This window comes from Schistocerca serialis, chromosome 3 (genome assembly GCF_023864345.2).
Source record: "Schistocerca serialis cubense isolate TAMUIC-IGC-003099 chromosome 3, iqSchSeri2.2, whole genome shotgun sequence".
In the NCBI taxonomy this organism is placed as follows: Eukaryota; Metazoa; Arthropoda; class Insecta; order Orthoptera; family Acrididae; genus Schistocerca; species Schistocerca serialis.
Window position 1 is genome coordinate 372,229,030 of NC_064640.1, and position 25,771 is coordinate 372,254,800.

A 25,771-nucleotide genomic window follows, 5' to 3' on the forward strand; every position below is an offset into this window, starting at 1 on the left:
AAGAAGACTGTAGCGAAAAACAAGAGGAAAACAGCTGCAAAAGCCACTGTAGAACTGAGTGACGCACTCGGGAAACCTGCCAATACCAAAACAAGATGGGAGCTGCATAAGATGGAAATTACAGAGCAACCTGGAATTCCAAAACCACTAATCGGTGACGAAAATTCCAGTAACAGCAAAAGGTGGTGCCGAGGGCATAAAACTTGGACTGTGGAAAAATGGAAGAAAGTTATTTGATCGAATGAGTCTTGTTCCACACTGTTTCCCACTTATGATCGCCTTTTTGTGGTTAGGATTGATGATGATTTGGGCAACCATATCGTGATATTCCATTGGCCCTATTGTTACTCTGAAACATCGCATTGCTGCCAGAGATTATGTGACCCTTTTGGCTGATCAGGTCCACCCCATGCTACATTGGTTGTTCCCCAATGGCGATGTGCTCCTAGATGACAGGACCCCTGTTCACACAGCTTGCATGGTGCAGGACTGGTTTTGTGAGCACGAGGATGAATTGTCGCGTCTCCTCTGGTCACTACACTCATCAGATCTCAATATTATTGAACCTTTGTAGTCTAAAGTGATGAAAATGATGCGTGATCGCTATCCACCTCCATCATTGTTGTCTGCCCTTAACACTATTTTGCAGCAAAGATAGTATAAGATTCCCTTAAAAGCCACACAGGACCTGCATTATTCCATTCCTAGACGACTAGGCTCTGTTTAGAATGCCAACAGTTTTCCTGAACCTTATTAGGCATGCTAATGTGTTGCATATTGTGTGTTTCCATAAATTTATCCATCCTCGTAGAAGACTGTGTTTTCTGGTTTAATAGTAACAGCAGATTCTTATGTGAACAACCTAATGTTCATTTTACTCGGAATCAGAACAGTGTTCCTCACGCCAAGAGCCAATAATAATCTTCGCAATCATAAGTTTGGTTGCTGTCTCCCTGCAACATCAAAGCATCCCACAGGAGCCATTCCTAACCAGTAAAGTGTACATCCGTGTTATCATGGAGCAATCCAGAAAAAAGTGGTAAGTAACTTAATATCCAAGTAATTTGTCGCAGGAATATGGTTCAAAGTAAGAATTCCAGTACCGTGACTAAGTATACAGAAGGCAGTTAAGGAGAAATTACTGTGAGAAGGGATTTCCTTTCAGCAGGCTAGTTACGTGTCAATGTTTGGTATTTGTAGGATAAATCACTGCCGATAATGCTTCAAACAATGCTTCAAACAATATACAATTTGGTACAACTGTTATCTGAGAAAGGAAAGAGATCGAAGTAGAACGAGTCTGTCTGACATTATAGGCTACTGTGCATGTAAATGGAACAAGGGACCATACCGTAATCATTCATAACGCACTACAGTATCGAAAATCATATATCGCCTATGAAGGTGCTACCCCCCCATGTGGATGAGATCGAACAATCAGAAAATTAACCTGGCGCAATAGAATCGCAACAGGGGTATGAAATAATGTGTAACTCTAACCAATGTATCACTAGCCTAGGCCGTTGTGAGAACTAACTTGGTCATCCAGAATGAATTTTCAGTATGCAGCGAAATGTGCGCTGGTTTTAAACTTTCTGAAAGATTAAAACTGTGTATCGGACCGGGCCTCAGACGTGGAACCTTTGCCTTTCGCGGGCTTTTGCTCCACCGAATTTTTTTCCCTCTTTCTTTTTAGGACCTACATCCTCCGCTACAGCCCCTTCTTAAGGTCACCAATTTCGCCTTCTTTGGGGTCTGCTTTTCCTGCCATGACAATGAACGTCTTCTGCTTATTTCTGTCCCATAATTAAGTTCCTTTTTTGCCTTATAGTCGTCGGTTTCTTTTCTTGAAATATTATAATTTAAAATTCTACTTATGTGTAAACAGTGAACATATAAAGTAAATAAATTGCTTGTCCTAGATTAAAGAAAAAAAGGAATAACAGATAAATAAAAAGAATGTTCTCTTCAAGTTTGAAATACTTATTATTTAGTAAGATATTTATTGGAAAGTAATGTCCAAATCGGTTTGATATATGGCTTTGTAACTTTTAAATCATCTTGTCTCTGCTTGTCTATTCTTAGAAAATTAACAAAACCTTCCAGTTCTTTGTCACTTTCAATTTTGATATAATGGACAAATATTCACATCAACCATAGTGTAGTATTTTGTTTTGTTGGCGCACATTGTCTCTTCTCAAGTTTTAAAACTCTCGTTATTTGTGTATGTGTTTAGTCTACTCGTCACATAAAAGCAAGTTTAATTTTAATTGACAGATCTGCACATATTTGATGCACAGAAATCTGTGCTCCGGATTGTCTTTCCTTTTCTTCACGGTAAGAACAGTCAATACTTCCACACAGTGCAACTAAAGTTAAACATTTCATTTGTTGCTGCTGTTTAATTCACTACCCGATACAGTGCTGCATGTTCCTTGGATATGTTTACATCATGCTGCCCAGATTCTGTCTATATGTTTCCTTTTCATCCTGTTCACTTCGGATCGATGGAGCATCTCTTTATTACACATCCGCAACTTGTATACTACGAGGCTGTGCTGAAAAGTAATGCCTCCAAAAATTTTAGGGGAAAAATCTTACACCTTCTAAAGTCAAACAAACTTTATTAACTTTCTACATCTTTGTTCTTATGTCTACATATTTATTTGTCAACATGGCAACTCTGGCGACGAACACAGTTCTCCCAAGAAGAGACCAGTTTGTCGCCGGCCCGAGTGGCCGAGCGGTTCTAGGCGCTTCAGTCTGAAACCGCGCGACCGCTACGGACGCAGGTTCGAATCCTGTCTCTGGCATGAATGTGTGTATGTCCTTAGGTTAGTTAGGTTAAAGTAGTTCTAAGTTCTGGGGGACTGATGACCTCAGATGATAAGTCCCATAGAGCTCAGAGCCATTTGAACCATTTGAACCAGTTTTTCGGTACCGTCACTATACAATGTTTAATATTGTTGATGGAGTCACAGCTTCACCTCTGCTTAAACTGCTTCAGCACTGTCAAAGTGAAATCCTCGAAGGTGTTTTTTAAGTTTTGGAAACTGGCGAAAGTCAGATGTAGTCAAGTCGGGACTGTATGGAGAGCGATCGACGACAGTGAACTCAAGGCGTCAGATTGTGGCAGATGTCGCAGCAGCACGCGTGTGTGCTCTGGCATTGTCATGCTGAAGGAGAGAGTGCTCGATGTGTCCACGAACTCTGCAAATTCGAAACACGATTACAATACGCTCTGTTTCACGTAACGACATAGTTACGTTACACATCGTCATCTTTCGTACTACAGTTCGCAGTCCTCTACCGACAGAGGGCTGCAAATATGCAGACATGCATAATACAAATTTAGAATGTTTATAACGTTTGTTTAAATTAAAAAGCTTTAAGAGTTTCCACATAATAAATTCGGAGGCATTACTTTTCGCCAGGCCTTGTACACTGAAGCGCCAAAGAAACTGGTACAGACATGCGCATTCAAATACAGAGACATGTAATCAGGCAGAATACGGGGCTACTGTCGGCAAAGCCTATACAAGGTGTTTAAGAAAGGACTTAACAACTTTAAAAATTAATATACATTTACTGTAAGAAGATATAGAGCCGGGTTTAGTGTTATTTTATAGGGAAACACTTTTTTAGCTTAAACTAAAGATGAAACTTCCTGGCAGATTAAAACTGTGTGCCGGACAGAGACTCGAACTCGGGACCTTTGCCTTTCACTGGCAAGTGCTCTACTTGCACTTGCTGGGATCACGAACTCTGCACAGGAGATGAGGAACAAAGTTTGATTTTTATTTGTGAAAAGTGTAATTCGAATCATGCTTAGAAATAAAATATATTCACTTATTTCTTAAAACAGTTATTTCCTACATTCCAAACTTCACAGAAGTTCTCAAAAATGGCTCTGAGTACTATGCGACTTAACTTCTGAGGTCATCAGTCGCCTAGAACTTAGAACTAATTAAACCTAACTAACCTAAGGACATCACACACATCCATGCCCGAGGCAGGATTCGAACCTGCTACCGTAGCGGTCGCTCGGCTCCAGACTGTAGCGCCCAGAACCGCACGGCCACTCCGGCCGGCAGAAGTTCTCCTATGTTCTTTCCTGATCTCGCACTTCTTTCTTCCAGGATGATGTTGTCAAATGTGGAGAAGTCGAACGGTACAAAATTGTAGTGACGTGCAGGAAAATTCGCAGGGAATCTCCAATTGGTGTAGAGATTGTAGTTGACCCTCACCTGAAGCCAGTGGAACGCACTGATCATAAACAGCGGGAGACCCATTACTGTACGATTATACGACTGCCGAACAGTCACTGTAAGCAGTAACATTCAATGCGATTTATAGTGGAGTAACCAATAAAGCTAATCGTAGGAGAGATAGGTGCCAGACTGAGATTCATTAGAACAATTCTCGAGAAATGAGTCCACCCACAAGGGAGGTAGCTTATAAAACACTGTCACCTATCAGTGTAGAGTCCTTACCAGAGAGGATTGATAGATGGAATAGAGAAGATACAAAGAAGAGCATCGCGTTTCGTCACGGGTTCGTTTAACAAACACGGAAGCATCGCGGAGATGCTTAGCCAACTCCAGTGGTAGAAGCTATAAGAGAAGCGTTGTGCATTACCGTTGTGGTTTACAATTAAAATTCTGAGGACATACATTCTTAGATGAGTTAACGTAGACGTTGTTTCTTCCTACGGATATTCAGCGGAAAAAAACTGCGACGGCAAGATTAGAGAGACTGGAGCTTACCGACAATTGTCCTTCGCACGCACCATTCGCGGCTGGAAGAGGAAAGATCGGAGTGACATCGGTACATTCAGTAACCTCCGCCACATACCATCAAGTTGCTTGCGGATTGTAGACGTAGACATAGATGTAGGTGAAGAATCGTCATCAATGTCCGTGACTGAAATGGTAAGTGACGGTTCGGTGAACACAACTGACGAAGAATCACCGTGAAAAGTTATTTATGGATATTGCCAGTGTGAGCTGCTGAGTTAAGATAAGTATATATTCTGTTTGTAAATTTTTTTTCAATGAGCGTGTAATTCGGGGAGGAATCCAGGCGTGTAATGTGCGACAGCTTTCGACTTTTGAGGATACTGGACTCAACGCTGGAGCGAGTAAGGAATGTAGGTTTCTGTGACTCCGTTGCGCAAAACTCTATCAGTGTACTTTCTATGACAATGAAGAGCTGTAATAACACCACGCGCTTGCAATCATCGGAGTTTGTGAAAAGACAGTGATTTCCAAGTGGAAGCGTCGTGTCAACACATCACGGATGATGCTGTTTATTCAGAGAAGTCACGACGCTATAAAATTGTAGCGAAATGCAGGTAAACCTGCAGAGGAATGACGTTTTGCGCACGGAGTGGTAGTTCATCCACAACGTAAACAAATGTAACGTATTGCGTGTACATAGAGAGAAAGATCCTTTATTGTATGATTATACAATTGCAGAACACCATTGGAAGCAGTTACTTCCACAAAATATTTAGAAGTATGCGTTCGGAGCACTTTGAAATGGAACGATTACATAAAACTAATGGCAAGTACGGCAGATGCCAGTCTCAAGTTTATTGGAAGATTCCTCAGGAACAAAGGAAGTAGCTTACAAAACACTCGTTCGACCAATACTTGGATACTGCTCGTCAGTATGGAATCCGTACCGGATCAGACCGATGGAGAAATATAGAGAAAACCCAACTAAGAGCATCACGTTTCGTTACAGGTTCATTTAATAAGCACGAAAGCGAGATGATCGACCAGCTCCTGTGGCAGGCGCTGCAAGAGAGCGACTGGTATCTCCGTGTCGTTTATTGTTAAAGTTCCCAGAGCCCTGAGTTCCTGGAAAAGTCAACAAATATATATCTTCCTCCACATCTGCATCTACAGCTACGTAGATACTCCGCAAGCCACCGTACGCTGCGTGGCGAAGGGTGCCCTGAACCACTACTTGTCATTTCCTTTCGTGTTCCACTTGGAAATAGAGAGAGGGAAAACGACTGTCGGTATGCCTCTGTATGAGCTCTAATTTCTCGTATCTTATCTTCGTGGTCATTACGCGCGATGTATGTTGGCGACAGTAGAATCGTTCGGCAGTCAGCTTCAAACGTCGGTTCTCTAAACTTTCTCAATAGTGTTTCTCGAAAAGAACGTCCCTTCACTCCAGGGATTCCCAATTGAGTTCCAGAAGCATCTCCATAACACATAAGTGTTATTCCAACCTACCGGTAACAAAACTACCAGCCAGCCCCTGAATTACTTCAGTTCCTTCCTTCAATCCGACCTGGTACGGATCCGAAATACTCAAGCAGTTTTCAAGAATAGGTCGCACTATATGCGGTCTCCCTTGCAGGTGAACAACTCTTCCCTAAAATTCTCCCATGTAACCGAAGTTGACCATTCGCCTTCCTTACCACAGTTCTCACATGTTCGTTCCACCTCATATGGCTTTGGAACGTTATTCCCAGATATTTAAACGGCTTGGTTGTGTCAAGCAGGACTCTAGTAATATTGTATCTGAACATTACAACTTTTATCTTCCTACTCATACGCATTAACTTACATTTTTTCACATTTATGGCTAACTGCCATTTATCACACCAAGTAGAAATTTCGTCTAAGTCGTCTTGTATCTCCTTATAGTCACTCAACTTCAACAACTTACCATTCACCACGGAATCATCAGCAAACAACCGAAGATAGCTGCCCACCGTGTCAGCCATATCATTTATGTATGGCCGGCCTGGGTGGCCGAGCGGTTCTAGGCGCTACAGTCTGGAACCGCGTGACCGCTGCGGTCGCAGGTTCGAATCCTGCCTCGGGCATGGACGTGTGTGATGTCCTTAGGTTAGTTAGGTTTAAGTAGTTCTAAGTTCTAGGGGACTGATGACCTCAGAAGTTAAGTCTCATAGTGCTCAGAAGCATTTCATTTATGTATGTGAGAATGACAGTGGTCCTATCACACTTCACTGGGGCACTCCTGACGATACCCTTTTCTCTGATGAACGCTCGCTGTCGAGGACGACATACTGGGTTCTATTATTTAACAAGTCTTCGAGCCACTCACATATCTCTGAACTTATTCCGTATGCTCGTAACTTCGTTAACAGCCTCCAGTGGGGCAACGTGTCAAATGCTTTCCGGAAATCTAGGTATAAGGTATCTGCTTGGAATCTGCCTGTTGCCCTTCATCTATTCACCCGTAGTTCTCAGTAGATCATTTGAGAAAAGGGGAAGCTGAGTTTCGCACGAGCGATTCTTTTGATTCATGCACGTAAGCTTCTCAGTCTCAGGAACGTTTATTATATTCGAGCTGTGAATATGTTTAAGGATTCTGCAGCAACAGGAGTTACGGATATTGGTCTGTAATTTTGCGGGTCCGTTTTCTTATATACTGGATGCCCTCTATTTCGAAACTAGCTACCACTTTGTTGAACCTATAGGCCAAAGACCCTGAGCAAAACTCTATATGACCTCTCTCTATGCATCTCGTAATTCTTCCTCTGTTTTTAATCGACCATCCCTGCAACACTGTCTCTGACGTAATTTGAAACTGACCAGAAGTAGGAGTGTACTATACCCACTACATCTGATGTCTCATGCGCTTTATTCCAGTCGCTTGGGACCTTACGCTGGGCTAGTGAGCCACGATAATTCAAGCAAGGCAAAGGGCCAATGCCATAGGGTACTCTTTGTAAAATCGAACTGGGATTTCATCCGGATCTGGTGATTTATTTGCTTTCAAATCTTTGAGTTGTTTCTATACGCCAGGTATGCATATTACTATGTTGTCCATTCGGGAGTCTGTCCGATGGTCATATGACGGTATTTCTGTACGATTCTCCTGGGTGAACGATTTCTTGACCGTGAAATTTAAAACTTGAGCTTTCGTTTTGCTGTCGTCAACTGCCACACCAGACTGGTCAACAAAGGACTGAAAGGAAGCCTTAGACCCTCTTGGCTATTTTACATACGACCAGAATTTTCTCGAGTCCTCTGATAGATCTTTAGCTAAGGTGTGACGGTGGTAGTTGTTGTATGCTTCACGCATGGATCTTTTCACAGACGTACGAATCTCTACTCACCTTCGCTCGTCGTAATTTACGCATTCCTTTTTTAACTAAGAGTGCAACACCCTTTGCTTCCTCAGCATCCGCCGAATTTCGTTATTAAATCATGGTGGGTCTTTTCCATCCTATACCCACTTACTAGGCATGTAACTTTCCAGACCACGATTTACAATCTGCTTAAACTTTGCTCATAAATCCTCTGCATCCATCTTGCTGGAACTAACTTATGCCAGTTCACTGTGTAAGTGAGATGCAAATAACTGCTTATCTGTTCTATCTAGCAGAAACACTCTCCTGGCCTTCTTGACTGATTTATTAACTTTCATAATCATAGTTGCTTAGTGACATCATGATCGCTAGTCCCAGTTTCTATACTGACATTGTCGATAAGGTCCGGCCTATTTGTTGCTACAGATCTAAGATATTTCCATTGCGTGTAGGTTACCGAGCTAGCTGCTCAAGACAATTTTCACAAAACGTGTTCAAAAGTATTTCGCATAACTGTCTGTATCCTCCGCAATGAAACCATAGACATCCCAGTCTATTCTCGGCAGGTTTAAGTCGCCCCCAGCCAGTATTGCATGATCTGGGTATTTACGCGCTGTTGACTGCAAACTTTCGTTCCATGAGCTTAGAACTGTCACAGTGGAATCGAGTGGCCGGTAAAAACATTCAACAGTTAACTTGGTTTCACCTACACCTGTTATACGCGACCAGATGACTTCAAGGTCACACTCAACTTCGACCTCAATAGAGATAATACTTTCGTCAACTGCAATGAACACTTCCCCTCTTGTGTCCTCTAATCTGTCTTTGCGTTATACGTTCCACAACTCGCTAAATATCTCAGAACTTTCCACTTCGGGTTTCAGTCAGCTCTCGGTCCCAAGAATCCTCCTACACATATCTCGCGATGTGACCATGAATATAAAATTAGATAGATTCGAGCTCACACAAAGGCTTACCGGCAATCGTTCTTCCCACGAACTATTCGTAACCGGAATGGGAAGGAGGCGAAGCGACAGTGTGACACAAAGTACCATCCGCCACTCACTGGAAGGTGGCTTGAGGAGTGTAGATGTAGAACACCAGGAGGCTGATTTTCGTTCACAACAATTTGAAACAACATTCGGCCGCCGCTATGAGTATGGTAAAATACTCTTTACATCGCAGTAGGTGTCCCAGTGGTTAGGAAATTAGCCATGCCGTTGGGTGGAGAGGAATTAAAATCCTCCTCTGGTAAACCAGATATGGTTTTTACGTGGCTTTCTTAAATCAATTTGGGCCATTTCCTCCACTATTTCTTTAGCACTGGATTCGGTTTCCATTGCATCTAAAATGATACTCGGTTTTTACTAATCTCCCTTTCAACGAGACGTTAAACATCACCAAATAATTTTTCGTTAAACACAAATTGCTTTTCTTCTAACCAGAATGTCATTTAGTAGCTTTGATGATGTTTATATACTGTAGTATGTTAGCGCTTCTAAATTTGAGAGTATTTTCATGGTCTCTGGAATGGTCTCGACGACGTCTGTTCCTCTGTTTGGTAGCACAGTGTACTTTCGTAAAAAGCTTTCCAGGCAGTGATACCAGGTAAATGAAGAAATCATTTAGCTCAATGTCAACGTGAAAATGGTTTGTGCTGTTAGTTTCTACAACTGCAGAAGGAATTTACATGAAGAAGTATACGTTGTTTCCACATTACTTACACATTCGATTTCTAGTTTAATAACTTACTTGCTCTAGTGTTCTGAGTAGCTTTGTCCTATCGTGAATGAAGCTTTAACCTTCCTTCTTCGCAGGGTTTTCTGGCGGTAGGCTTAATGTTTCCGCCAGTCTGAAATCTCACTTGGCAGCAATCCCGGCTGCGTTAAACACTAACACACGCAGTTTATTGCCTCTTAGACTGCGTGGCCACAAATAAAATCAAAGCGGCCCCTCCATCTAGCACTAAGATTACTGTAACCTCGAAAGTGTAGAGCAAATTGGAAAACGATTAGGGAGGATGCCATGACTGAACATTTTGTTCTTGAAGCCATCTCTCTATTCTGCAGAGACGTAAGACTTCCCATTCTCTTTTATAGGTTCTGTAAGAAAATTAAATTATGTCTGCAGTTTTTCTTGTATTCTGCAATGGTTTTGCTGTACTGGATGTGAACGAATTACCCTGTCACCTGTAACGTGTCATGATAGCTCAACTTGATGTTACATTGTCGTACTGCAGTATTGTGGTTTCTTACACACTGCACAGTATTTGAACAGATGAGCTTCCATAAAATCGAAAACAGCAATAACTTTAGGAAACAAAGCGACCGAGGTGAATGTTGAGTTATTACTTACAACAGCACGGGCGCACCAAACCACCAGGTTTGTTCATATACTATTGTACAGCGACTGTGCAGGGTATTGCAGTTAATTGCGGCATTTGGTTTACGCTGTACATATAACATCCTATAAAGTGTTATGTTTCAATACTGTATCAAATTAATAACACACGGTCAATGAGCACTTAATGTAGTGTGTAGTACAGTTTAGTAAATAACTACCAAACTAAATACAGCTAGAAGAAGAAAAATAACAACATGTTCGCTGAGGTGACAAAAGTCACGAGATACCTCCTTTTGCCCGGCATAGTGCAACAACTCGACGTAGCATAGATTCAACAAGTTAATGGAAGTCCCCTGTATAAATATTGAGCCATGTTACCTCCATAGCCCCCCGTAATTACTAAAGTGTTGAACGTGCAGGATTTAGTGTACAAACTGACCTCTCGATTGTGTCCCATAAATGTTCGATGAGATTAATGTCGATCGATATGGTTGGCTAAACCATTCGCTCGAATTGTCCAGAATGTTTCTCAAACCAAAATGTGGTCCAATAATAAGGCGCATTGTCATCCATAAAAATTCCATCAGTGTTTGGGAACATGAAGTCCACGAATGGTTGCAATTGGTCTCCAAGTAGCCAAGCATAACCATTTAAAGTCAATGATCGGTGTACTTTGTCCAGAGGTCCTAGTGTATTCAATGTAAACAAAGACCATACCATTCTGGAGCCACCACGAGCTTGCACATTGCCTTGCTGACAACCGGTGTCCATGACTTCGGGGGTTCTGCGCCACACTCGAACCCTACCATCCTCTTTTACCAAATGAAATCGGGAGTAATCTGATCACACCACGGTTTTCCAGACGTCTACCGTCCAGGGTCCAACCGATATGTTCACGCGAGTAGTGGGGCAACAGGGGTATTGCCCCATATTGCCTACATCACAGGCATTCATGCTCTCAGAGGCAAACTTATTGCTCCCCTTTGATTCAAATGTCATTAACCTATTGTTCTGCTCAGATACCTCCTTTTGATTACCAGGTCCTTAATTTAATGTTCCCCCACCCCTACCACCTTCCATCCACCAACCACTCAGGAAACCTTCAAACCTCTCCCCCACCCACCTCCCCAATTCAAGCACACTTTCGATATCAGTTTCATAGACTAATTAATTAAATCGATCAATTAGTTCAATCTGGCCTCTGGAAGACCAGTCCAGCCCTTTCCTTCCCCTACCCCTCCTGGCAATTGGCGGGAAAAAGAGTCAGTTGATTGCTCATTTGGAGGGAATTCGATTGCAGTTTATGGAATATTGTTTAAACAATTTAAATAATATGTAGGTTATTGTTTAATTATTTATGGAAGTGTATAGAATAGAGTTTATTCATTTGGTTAAAGAATTTGCCTGGAAATCGATTGCAGTGTATGGAATATTATTTATACAATTGAGACAATGTGTGAAATATTGTTTATTTAAACAATTTATGGGATTCAAGGCAGTGTATGGGATATAGTGTGTTTATTCATTTATTTAAGGAGGTCTTTAGGAAATCGATCCCGACTACCACCCATCCCTCTCCCTCGCTGGTGCAAGTACACTTTCAGGTCTGAGATATTCAAATAGCCCCCACCTACTCTTATCAGTTTTTTTGACTACATAATTAAATTGATCAGCTAATTAACAGCTCCCCCTCTGGTAACCCCCAACACCCTTCCCATCTCCCCCTCCCCTCTTCTACCTGGAAATTGGCGGTCTTGTGGTGGAGAGGAAGGATCTCATGAAAGGAAATTCAAGGGTCTATTGTTTATTAATAAAAAATCAGTTTGCAGGCGTTGGATCTCTTTTACTCATCGTTCTCTGCTGTTTGGAAAGATTCAGACCTTGCAAAAAGTAATTAAATCGGTAGCTTTTTTTTCATTCCGATCAGACAAGTAATTCCGCAAGAAACACCTATCATACGTAATTACACTGGTAAAAAGCTTTCCATCACGAAGCAAGCGCCATCCACTGGATGCCACCACATATACTGCCAGTAGTCAGGGTGTACCGATGGCCCCCACAAAGCGATGAAGCGACCATCAGCTGCCAAACCACGAGCAGATGTCCGTTTGGGTCCTCAAGCATGAGGCGGCGGCATCCCTCTCATACTTGAAACGTAAGAAACTCCTGTCGAAACACATGTTAACCTAGCCACAGTGGTTGATACACAGCCTTTGTACCTACGGCTCCAGCACAGGTGTAACTGCTGAGCGAGAGAATGTTTGCCTAGCGACTCACCTCATGAACGAAGATTTACGTGACATACTCCATTACCCTGTCGCATCATGGGTATAAAATCGAGACTTCAGTTTCATAACTAAGGAGACTCTAAGTTAGCAACAGGTGTTTGTGAGGCACCTCAATCCCTGTGTATACATCTGCTTGACAGATTTCCTGTTTACGGAGTTAGTGGGCACATGATGTGTAATTTCACATGTCGGACGCTGCTGCTATGCGCTTATCTGTTTCCTTGTAAGAGGTATTCTCCATTACTAACGATCATTTTATATAGGACTGATGTGGGCATAGTATAATTTCTGAACCATGATCGGATGTGAACATTGGATGCTATACACCTCTGGAAAGCTATATTGTGCGTGTATCACACGTAATCGATGTTTTAAGGAAGTAGTTTTCCATTTTACAGTTTATCACCATAGGTTATAGAAAAGCCCCCAAGAAGGGTGTATGTTTTGCACTGGAAACATATTTTTTACATTGTAATATTAACAGTGTTGCATTTCACATGACTAATAGGTCGGAAACTGCAACGATCTAACGTTACAGCCTGTTTTAAGTGCATAATCGTGTAGCCTTAGGAGTGCATATGTTTATTTTCTCTCTTACCAATACCTTCTTGGTACTGATCAAAACACTAGAACAGTACTCTAGAATCGATAGTGTACTTGATTTACATAAAATTCCTTGAACTCCATCCATCTGAAGCTCCATCATGCATAAAAATCACCCATGTCTTGCTCTTCTTAACCGATTTCTATTACATCACTACACTACCACTATGCACTGATTAGGGGTGCTAGCCTCCTCGACATCCGTGCATCTGCAGAAATCTTGTGCACTAGGATGGGCGCAGAGCGGCCGTTACAGACTCGGTATGCTCCATTTATCAGTAGACACAGAATGCAGCAGTCTACTTCTGGTCAACTGCAGATTAATTTATGATATTGCTGCTGGCTGGGTTGATCGAAGACAGTGGAAGGAGATCATTCAGTCTCTAATTTTATCTAAGAATGCGAGAATGGCCTGTGACTCCCATCCGCATAGACAAAGATCGTAAATTGCGCATTATACTCGAAGTGTTAGAAATATGTAGATCGCCGTCTGGTGTACGTTAATGTGTATGTTAGAGAATTAACAATGACTGGACGTAGTGCACAGTCATGTATCAACATTCGCAATGATACTTGCAAAGTAGAGAAGGGGCGGTTTAACTATGATACTGAAATTGGGAAACATGCTTTCACATCATTGGGCAGTGTTGAAATTACTGTAAAACTGCTAAAATTGTTCGCACTATCAACTGTGATACTTATTATTACAGTACATCGACGGTGTCTTTTCCATTCCATCCGTTCACCAGTATGTTGTTTATTACTATATAATGGTTGACTGAGATCGCTTGTTTGGGATGGAGCAAGAGTCTTGGTGGAGGGGGAACACCTTCTGGGAATGGCTAGCATCGAAACAGCGATCGCGTACATTGTAACACCATAGCTTACACACTAAATATACTTTGTTGATTCATTTAGCTTTCTGTTAAGTTCAACATCCCATCGTTGAACTTCTGTAGTTAGTATATGATTAATTCGATACTGTAATGAAGTGTAATCTCGTAATGTGCACAATATGAGCAAATGATATGTTTTGTCTTTCTCGCTTAATATCTTTGGTTATCTTTGAGGTTGAATAATTTCGTTTAAATAATTTTTTGTAGAAATGTCAATATGTGCAAATGTTCTGTGTTATTTAATATGTTTGGTTGCTGTTATGTAAACTGCTGACCTTCACTTAGGGTTCTTAGTTATTTTGTAAGTAAAAGATGGTGTGGTTCCCCGCTGGAATGGAACTGTGTACCGCGCGCAAAATGTGGTGGGCATGGATAGAAAGGTGGAACCAAGAGTCAGCCGGGGACGAGCTACCAAACTGTCAACTGTTCATGTAAAAGTTGTGTATTGTGCTGGTGCCGAGAGAGGCTTTTGGTGCCGCTTTCCAATGCCTCGGATGGACGGATAAAGAGCTGGAACTATTTTGGAATTGGTACCTATCATCGCCACCAAGAAATGACAGAGTCCCGCATTTCCGCCTGCAAATCCACCCACCGACATGCACTCGCCACCATGTTGCACAATCACTGAAAAGGAACCAAGGAATTGTAAATATGTAAAGTGAAGGATCAGCTCATTGGATGTTTTAGTGGGCTCAAATATAAGGTAACTTATAACTGAATTTATGTACCTACCTTCATTTTTTCCTTATCACAACACCTCTCAGGTTCCTCTCCGTTTGAACTATGATTATCGAGTGTCCTTGTTGTGGAAAAAACGAAAGCCTCCAAGCCAAACAGTTAATTAAATAATGTTGTTTGATCTTTGATAACAAGGAAATATTCATATTTACTGTGGCTTTGGTAAAATTGTGGGAGGTAGTAAATGTAGCTTTGTGAAAGCCTCCCAATGATTGAAATAGTCCAATTTAAAGCTTTGTGGACTTTCATAGTTACCTATTTAATCATTGACTTGAAAGTAGAAGACTTTGGTAATAATGACAGGCGATAAACCATCTTGAGGTTAGTTCCAAAAGTAAATATTACTAAAGTTTGACTTGAAATTTTCTTCTTAATAAACAATTTTCTGTTACTTTCAAAATTTAAAAGTTCTTAAAACTGAAGCTTATAAAGTTTTGATTAGTTAATTATCATAGTGCTGCCTGTTGTAAATTTTAAAAGGTGAGTCAGTTTCTTACAAATTTGTCAATATTGTGTCTCACTGCAGTAAAAGTCGTGAACTGCATTTGTGGAAAGTTATGTACTCATGTTTGCTAAGTGCTTGTTGATCTTGTGTATTGGAAGTGCATATTAATAGTGTAACAGGATCCACAGTTTGTCTATTGTGCTTATGCTAGGCAACAAGTAACAGAAGATCACCATCTATGAAAACAGTGACTTCTTTTATTCAGAGGACAGTGAGAAATAGTTTGCTAGTGAAATATTTTTTTCATGTTAGATAGAAAAGTAATTGGTAAAAGAGAGACTGAACATATGTCCAATTTATGATTCTACAGCGAATATTAATAGTGATGTTTTTGAGACCATTCATTTTGACTAGGTCCTGAAGCTAATAGTGTATCGTTATCTGTTATATTTATGCAAATAGTTTGTTCTGTTCCGTCAGCTCCAACCTTAACGTGAACATATGCAGGTGCCAGAGTTCATTGCATTTTCGTGTGACAAAGTATAAGCTGTGTTAGGCCATTTAAGTTACTTACTTTCAGTTTCTTGAACAAGAATGTTACTCATTCTTATGCCTAATTAGGCTGGCGACCGTTTTCTTTATTCTTTGAACAGTGTGGATAGGTAAAATATTGTTTATTACTGTTTCATTATTTACGTAATTCTGACTTTCACTTCCGATAAGCCACCTCCGTTAGGTATATCACGGTCAACACAACTAAATTCCTTTCAGAGGGTAACACTACTCTGTTGCTTTATACCATAATTGTTTTAACAAGATAGTTCCATTTTACGATCTGCCTCCAACTTTAAGGTAGCGGTAGCAGTAGCGGACGGAAGTGTTATAACATGACTGCAGTATGAGGTGTGCGTGTGTGTGTGTGTGTGTGTGTGTGTGTGTGTGTGTGTGTGTGTGTGCGTGTATGTGTGTGTGTGTTCCGCCATGTGCAAAGAAAATGACTATGTCTAGTCGTAAGAAAGGTATGGATTTAACATGGAATACTGCGATAACCCCAAAGGGAATGAAAGATTTCTTTTTACTTAGAAAAGTATGTCAAGTCATAAGAATAGTACACATATTTCCATTTCCACAGCCACAGCCATCAGCAGGGGGTATTTTCGATACTTCGCTCATAGTCGAATGTCGTCCAATTGAGACTGCGATCGTAATATTTAATTGTAATTACAGTGATAAAATATATGTGACCGGTTTCCTAGGACGATTCTGCCTGGTGTGCGAGGAGTACATGGCGGGAATTATTCACGTTTCCAGCTAACGCGGGAACCATCCGAATGGAAAGGCCAGTTGGGGTACAGGTATAGAGCTGTCCTAGCTGTGTCGCCCTCTAGACGGCTGAATAGCGAACTAATACTCGGTATGTGTTGGACAGCCTTCGTGATCACGTGTGTTCTACGTGGAAATTTGAGGATTCAATATGGACGATGTTTGCGCTGTACCATTATTCCCTCCCATATAAATTGTCCGGTTCACAGCTTCCGCACATTTTCCACCTTTATTTGGTTGAGAGAACATCGATTGTGATGTGTGTCGTGTGCATGTAGCAGGTGAAAGACGGGCAGAAGACACGTTTGCTGGTTCTCTAGACATGAAAGCACCCTAGTTGACGTTGTAAATTATTAGGATGATTTGGAATCTGTTACATCTCTGACATCGGTATTCGTGATTGGAAATATCAGTTTCCTCTATTTTTTCGAGTTTTCACGTACAGATCTTCGCAAACTTGATGAGTTACTAGTCACTCAGTGGTTTACAACCCGCTGCACCTCTCTAAAGTTTCGGGTTTCTAGAGAAATAATTTGCAGTCCATATCTTCGGAATCATACTGTTCAAGTGATCGGTAACATACTGCTATGTGCTAAATACTCAGAAGTATCGCGTAAATGGTATGATATGTTGGGAAACCATGTGAAAACACGGATGTTCTTGTAATCCCAGTGTCTGGATATAGGTGCAGAAAGCAAGCAAGCAAGCAGGTTGGAACCTTAAACAGTAACGCCTTTGTGCCGAAGGAAAGCCGACCACGAGTGTATACAACAGTTCGGAGAGTGACCTTGGTCCATTGAGGGTGCTCTGGTCATCTGGCCAGTGTTTGTGTGGGAGCATATTACTTGTGACTGTCGGCTGCAGTGGATGACCTACCGATCCACGTGGGAAATGTCTAGTGCAGTGATGACTATATATCGTCCATCTGCTTATGCTGTCTGTCTTCGCGGTATATGTACAAGTGTCTGGTAGTCGATAGCTATGTGCAGGATACAGCAGTGATGATTTTGTTTGGTGTAGGACCCGAATTGTGTGTTTACTACATCGATATGGTATGTGGTGATATACGGCCAGGTTGGAGATCGGTTTTACACTGAAATATTCAAGCTTCCGTCGTCAGTGGTAAAGCAGTCTAATTGAGGAAGTGTTTTCTCGTATTTCATGATCTATAGACCAGTTTTGGAGGATTTGGCTCTCAATGCAATATGGCGATCTGTACAAAATCGTTTTGCCGCTGAAAGTCTCGTCAGCAGAAAAAAGTGACGAACAGTGCTCCCACACAAGCAGCATCAGTAAGAGCCAATCAGAGCGCTCCAATTATTCACAAGACATCCTTTTTGCTGGGACATAGCAGCCTCTACAGACTGGTTCGGACAAGATGGGTCAGAGTATCTACAGAAAGTTCTGAGAGTAACATGATGTCTTCTTTGTTTAAGTGTTCAAAGACAAGTTGTAGCAGACCATCCATCTCTGGCAGGATGCTGTACTTCATCCGCCATTGTGCCATTAGGACATCTCCAGACCAGCAGCTGTAGGACACTGAAAATTGCAGCCATTTTTCTCTTCTGAGGGACAGTGCTTCGAATTCTGTTTGGATAATTGCTCTGATTCTCCCGTCTGTTATTAGACAGTGCTCTCTTTCCAAACAACAAGAATTCTTTTATGATTAACTGTGTTTCCACAGGAAAGCACAGACATAATGAAGGCTTTTAGCGATGAGAACATGAGTGAAACGTTTACCATTTCTGAGATGTATGTTGAAAGAATGACGTTATGATTTCTGGGGAGGGTAATACATGATGAACGGGCTGTCCCATTAGGATCACTAGGTAGACTGCATCCTGTATTACCCTCGAAAGCACTGCAAAAGATTTCTACAGCATGTCCAGAGGGAGACTTGGCTGTTATTTACATAAACATGAGACGTCAGTATAACACTGACAACCTTTTAGCTGGACTTGCAGGGGTGATTCACTAGGCAAACATCTCTCACTCGGCAATTAGGCCTGTGCTGGAGCTGCAGGTCAATAGCTGTGCGTCAGCCACGGTGGCTAGGTAAACATGTGTTTCAACAGGAGTTTCTCAGGTTTCAAGTATGACAGGGAAGCCGCCGCCTCATGCTTGCGAGACGTGAGCGGACACCTGTGTGTGGCTCCTTAGCTGAAGCCTGCGTCAACACTTTGCAGGGGTCACCAGTGCACCCCGACTATGGACAGTGTGTGCGGTGGCATTCTGTGTGGTCCAGTGTGCAGCGCATGCTTCACAATCAGAAAGATTTTTACCAGTGTAATTACATGTGATAGGTGTTTCATGATGGGATTCCTTGCGCCATTAGAATAAAAAAAAAGTGATCGATTTAATTACTTCTTACAAGACCTGCATCTTTCCAAACAGCAGAGAATGATGAGACAGAAAAATCCAACCGCTGCGAACTGATCTTTTTTATTAATAAAAATATTCCCTTGAATTTCCTTTCATGAGATCCTTCCTCTCCCCACAGAGGCACCAATTTCCTGGTCGAGGAGGGGAGGCAGAGAGGGGAGGGGCTGTGGATTGGGAGTTACCAGAGGGGGAGATGTTAATTAAATTATCAATTTTATTCTGCATTCAATTAAACTGATAAGTGTGAGAGGGGGCTACTTGAATAACTGAGACCTGAAAGTGTACCTGCACCAGTGAGAGGGAGGGAGGTGTGGTAGTTGGGATCATTTCTTGGAAACTTCCCTAAATAAATAAATAACTATATCTGATACACTGCCTTGAATCCCATAAATTCTTTAAGTAAACAATATTCTACACACTGTCTCAATTGTTTAAATAATATTCCATACACTTCAATTGATTACCTGACAAATTCTTTAACTAAATAAATAAACTATATTCCATATTCAGCCATAAACAGTTAAACAATACTTCATATTTTATTTAAACTGTTTAAACAATATTCTGTAAACTTCAAACGAATTCCCTCCAATTGAGCGATCAACTGACTCTTTTTCCCGCCAATTTCCGGGAGGAGGAGGGGAGGAGGAGGACTGGGGAGTTTTTGAAAGGCCATATTTAATTAATGGATCGATTTAATTAATTAGTCTATCAAATTGATATCAAAAGTGTGCTTTTATCGGTGGGGGGAGGGTGGGAGAGTTGGAGGATTACTGAGGTGTTGGGGGGGGGGAGGAGGGGGAGGGGGGGGGGGAACGACAGGTTAAGGACCTGTCAATCAAAGGAGAGCAACAGCTTTGCCACTGAGTGCATACCTGCCACTGATGTAGGCAACCCGCAATGTCGGGCGATACCCCTGTTATCCCACTACTCACAAGCCCACGAGAGGTGCTGCAGGCGACATCATGCTGATAGCAAGGTACTCACGTCGATCGTCTTTTGCCATAGCCGATTGATGCCAAATTTCACTTCATGGTCCTAATAGATATGTTTGTCTTACAACCCACATCTATTTCGGCGGTTATTTCACGCAGTGTTGCTTTTTTGTCACGCAGTGTTGCTTGTCTGTTAGCAATGACAACTGTATGCAAATGCCGCTGCTCTCGGTCGTTAAGTAGTGGCCGTTGGCCACTGTGTTGTCCGTGGTGAGAGATAATACCTGCAATTTGGTATTCTCGGCACTCTCTTGGCACTATGGATTTCGGAATATTGAATTCCCTAACGAAATGGAATGTCATATGTGTCTAGATCGAACTACCACTCCGCTGCTAATTCACGTTGTGTGGCCATAATCACGTCGGAATCCTTTTCACATGAATCACCTGAGTACAAATGACAGTTCCGTCAATGCACTGCCCTTTTACATCTAGTGAACGCGATATTACCGCCATTTGTATGTGTGCATATCGCCATCCCATGACTTCTGTCACCTCACTGTGTTCAATTACTTTTAAAGTAAATTATTAGACAAAATGAAATAATAATGACAAATACAAGAAATCGTGGAAAAACATAAATTCTTACACTGTTCTAAAATCTATATATAACTCGTGTGATTCTTCAATTTCTCCAGGCGTATTTTATGACGAAATAAATCTCGGGTGAACAGCCTGGTATGAGTGTGCATAGGACACAATATTTCGGCAATCGACCACGTTGCCATCATCAAGTGCGCTGATGTACTGTCCGGCGGTGGGCCGGCGCCAGGTGTATACAGGGTGTCCCAGCTATCTTGTCCACCCAAAATATCTCTGGAACAATAACAGCTATTGCAAAATGACTTTCACCGGTATCAATGTAGGGCTGGGGCCCATGAATGTACATATTTGGAAACATTCTAAAACGAAAGCATATGTGTTTTTTAACACAAACTTATGTTTTTTTTTTAAATGGACCTCCTATGTTTTTTCTTCAGCAATCCATAGCATGGCAAAGCACATACACAATGGCGTTGATTGCATCGCAATATTCCCATTACATCCCGAGATATTAAGACGCGAAGTTGACGCTTGAAACACCCGACATGCGCTGCTAGCGCACGTCCTGAGGCTCAGCCGTGAACCCCATGCTGCCCGTAATCGCGATGTGATTGACATGCGTAATCACACTTCCATACTTATCAGGAGGTCCGAAACGAATAATACGGTCTGCTGCCATCCTTCATTAACGTCGTACATTCCAGCAGGTATTTATCCCATAGGCTAGGGGTGATGCGGTTCTGTTACATATCTGTGTACCGCAACGTTAGTCACAAAGTTAACTACGCTTATCGTTAATCCGTTACTAAAAAGGCAGTGCCGTTCAACGTTAAAACTTTACTTTACTGTAGATCTAGCGCAAGTGACAGTTAATCATTCACTCGTAATAGTAAAATTCATGTTGATGGTTTTAGTGAAACGAGCAAGTGGACTAAAAGTTTTACCGTTGTTTAGGTAAAAATGTTTTGATTTGGGAAGTTCAGGTAGGACATAGAAGATGAATGTAAACATGTTTAACCAATTAGTTTTATTATCACGTCATTATCAATGTTATGTTTATCTAATGCGTTAAATGACAAATTGTTGCAAACAAATATTTCTTAACATCACTGGGTAAAATGGCCCTTTGTAGAAACTTCCACTGTGATACCAGCACTACATACTAAACATAGCGTTCACATCTCATGCTCAAAGTGATGCCTATTGGCTTGCATACATAGGATCACTCTGCGGATGAAGGATGCCCTACTTCGTGCTACTATTTCCTCTTTGATGGCTGTACAAGCATCAATAATGCGTTCCTTCATGTCCTCTGGTGTTGTTGGTGCATGTTGGTAAACAGCATCCTTCACTGCTCCCCAAAGAAAATAATCCAGCGGTGTAAGGTCCGGAGATCGGGCAGGCCACCTAACTGGGCCACCTCGTCCAATCCACCTACCAGGGAACTTACGGTTCAGAAGTCGTCGTGCTCTTAAGGCCTTATGTTCAGGGCATCCGTCATGCTGATACCACATGACCATTCTCCGGTTCAGAGGTACGGTGTCCAAGAGAACAGGAAGATTGTGTCGTATAAATCTGGAGTATTGTCTGCCATTTTGGATGCCATTCATAAAGAAAGGTCCGATAATGGTATCTCCAATAATCCCACACCAAACATTAACTTTCCACGGACGTTGATGGTCTACCTGACGGAGCCATTTTGGATTGTCTGCGGACCAATAATGCATATTCCTCATATTGACAATTCCTTTGTTGGAGAATGATGCCTCGTCGGTAAAGAGAACATCTGCAAAAAAATTTGGATTAGTCAGAAGTTTTTGCTGAGCCCACCGACAAAATGTTACCCTATTGCGGAAGTCATTTTCATGAAGATCCTGGTGTAAATGAACATGGTAAGGATGAAATTTATGACGTTTAAGAATACGCTGAGCACTTGATTTCGACACACCAACTTCACGTTCAATTTGACGTGTGCTGATTTGAGGATTCACAGCTATGGTAGCGAGCACAGCAACTTCAGCACGTTCATCTGTGCGTGTTCTAGGACGATGTCGAGGTCTTGGATTTAAGCTTCCCGTTTCATGTAGACGAGATGTGAGACGACCAAACATTCGGCGCGAAGGCGATGGCTTGTCAGGGAATCGTCTTCTGTACAGTCGTTCTGCCTGAACAGCATTTCGTCCACCTACAACAGGGTACAGTACAGGTATGTAGATTAGGGTAGAAAACAGACATATTAACTTAATAATCATAATGTTCGCTAACAGTACTATCAACAAACAAGCAATCTCATAACGTATTTCCCGTCAACGTACATTCTCCATAGATCAGCAGCATTTCTACCATATCTTCATGTGTGTACATTATATTGTACAGTATAAGTTCCACAACACAACGTTTATTCATAATGTGTACTACCTCCGTACCGTCACTAGATTACCCTGATGTATGACTACACTGGCAAGCGGTGCACTGCAGGCCAAAGCAACAACAAATGGGGTGCTCGGAGGGTGGTGGAGTACAGGAGTTTGCATGGGTCGCAAATCATAAACAAGGCGAAGTGGTAACTGTGTCAGTAGTGGGAACTACGTTGGACACTTGACTAGGTAGAGCCAGGCCCTGCGCGACAGGCACAATGGGTCATATAACGCCTTAGATAAACCTTATTTTGGGTGTGCAGGATAAATAAGACAACCTGACGGGTGTACACCGATCGGTACTGGTTCATATTGTGTACGTAGATACGTAAAACGTGCAAGAGGGAAACCATTATGTGCTTATGAGAGTTGATGGCAGCAGACCGTATTATTCGTTTCGGACCTCTTGATAAGTATGGAGGTGTGATTACACATGTCAATCACATCGCGATTACGGGCAGCATGGGGTTCACGGCTGAGCCTCAGGACGTGCGCTAGCAGCGCATGTCGGGTGTTTCAAGCGTCAATTTCCCGTCTCAATATCTCGGGATGTAATGGGAATATTGCGATGCAATCAACGACATTGTGTATGTGCTTTGTCATGCTATGGATTGCTGAAGAAAAAATATAGAAGGTCCGTTTAAAAAAACATAAGTTTGTGTTAAAAAACACATATGCTTTCGTTTTAGAATGTTTCCAAATATGTACATTCATGGGCCCCAGCCCTACATTGATACCGGTGAAAGTCGTTTACCAATAGCTGTTATTGTTCCAGAGATATTTTGGGTGGACAAGATAGCTGGGACACCCTGTACAGAACAATCCCCCTCCTCCCTCAGGCGCTTCCTATGAGTCGGTGCGGTCCGCGCCCTTCGCGCCCTCCAGGTACAGCGCCGTCTGGGCGCTGCGTCCTAGGTCTCCTCGTTCAGGAGGGCCTGCAGGCACCGCTCTCGTTATTCTTCCCCCCTCCCCCGAAGTCGGTACACTCTGGGAAATATCCTTTTTCTTCTTAATCTGGGTGATCGCGGGTTCCCACGCCTTGCTAAGGATGTAACCGCCGTCACGATTTAGTTGTGTCTCCCTTACTCTGATCTCTATGACTTCTTTGATGACTCAGTCCCAGTATTTGGAAGTCTGTGTCAGGACTTTGGTTTGGTCATAATCCATGCTGTGGAGTTCCGACAGGCAATGCTCAGTGATTGCCGACTTACTGGGCCGTTGCAGTCTAGTGTTCCGTTGAAGTTCTCGGCATCGGTCCTCAATGGTACGAATGGTCTGACCTATGTATACACTTCCGCATTGACAAGGTATCTGATAAACCCATGATTTCGTAGACCAAGGCTCTTGGTTTTGCATGGAGGACGGAAGATGGTTTTCACTTGGTGTTTACGAAAAATGCGTCCAATTTTTCCGGATAAGGCCCCACAAAACGGAATAATAGCCAAGGCCGCTTCCTCCTGAGGTTCATCCTCAGTTTCCGCCGGTGCTGCAGGTGTGGGACTTAGAACCTTCTGAATTTGCCCTCCGAAACATGGTCTTCAGATGGTCCAATTCTTGTTGGAGACTGTCCCTGTTGGAGATGGTGTGAGATCTGTGTACAAGAGTTTTGAGCACGCCATTCTTTTGTGCCGGATGGTGGCAGCTATCCGCATTTAGGTACAAATATGTGTGCGTCCTCTTCCTATACACGCTGTGGCCCAAAGTGCCGTCAGCTAGTCTTCTAATCAAAACATCTAGGAAAGGGAGCATCCCATCCGTTTCGATCTCCATGGTGAACTTAATATTCTCGTGTCTGGAGTTGAGATGTGTGAGGAAGTCTGCCAGTTTATCTCTTCCATGTGGCCAGATAACGAAGATATCATCCACATATATAAAGAAACAGATGGGTTTTAGATGTGCTAATTCAAGAGCTTCCTCCTCGAAATGTTCCATGTACATATTTGCGACAACGGGTGAGAGTGGACTCCCCATGGCTACTCCTTCTGTCTGCTCGTAGTATTCACCGTCAAATAAGAAGTAAATTGATGTCAGAACATGTCTGAAAAGGTTGGTGGTCTCTTCGTCAAACTTCTGGCTGATGAGTTCCAAGGATTCTTGTAACGGAGCTTTAGGGAATAGAGATACCACGTTGAAGCTCACCAGTATGTCAGATTCCTTAAGAGTAAGGTTGTTTACGCGTCCCAGGAAATCCACAGAGTTACGTATATGGTGTGTACATCTCCCAACGTAAGGGCAAAGCAGTTGTTTGAGGTGCTTGGCGAGAAGGTACGTTGGGGCACCAATATTGCTGACAATGGAACGTAACGGAATCGATTCCTTGTGCACCTTCGGCAGTCCGTAAGTCTAGGAGGAACAGCAGCCCCCGGGCGTAGCTTCTTGGTAATCTCTTCAGGGAAGCCGGAATCCTTGAGAAGCGCCAGAGTCTTCCTCTCAACCCTCTTGGTAGGATCGGTGTCAGTCTTGCGGTATGCGCTGTCACCAAGTAGGCCCCTCATCTTCTCAGCATAATCCTGTCGGGATAGAATCACTGTTGCGTTGCCCTTGTCTGCAGGTAATATTACTGTGTCTGGATCTTCTCTCGTCACTGAGAGTTCGGTGGAGAGAGTGTGACAATCGTACGTTGGCTGGGGCGAGGCAGCACACACAGGGTTGAGATAAGTAACATTATTGACTTGCTACATATGTACCGTGTATTTGTAAAAAAAATTTTGGGGTCTT

The 25,771-nt window shown here is 42.4% G+C and overlaps 1 non-coding gene across 1 annotated transcript; it reads left to right on the forward strand.

Moving 5' to 3' along the window:
• Positions 1-6,763: 6,763 nt before the first annotated feature.
• Trnas-gga (transfer RNA serine (anticodon GGA)) lies at positions 6,764-6,847 on the forward strand. The gene is given in 2 exon segments: positions 6,764-6,803; positions 6,813-6,847. It is a non-coding gene; the product is annotated as a tRNA-Ser (tRNA).
• Positions 6,848-25,771: the final 18,924 nt, after the last annotated feature.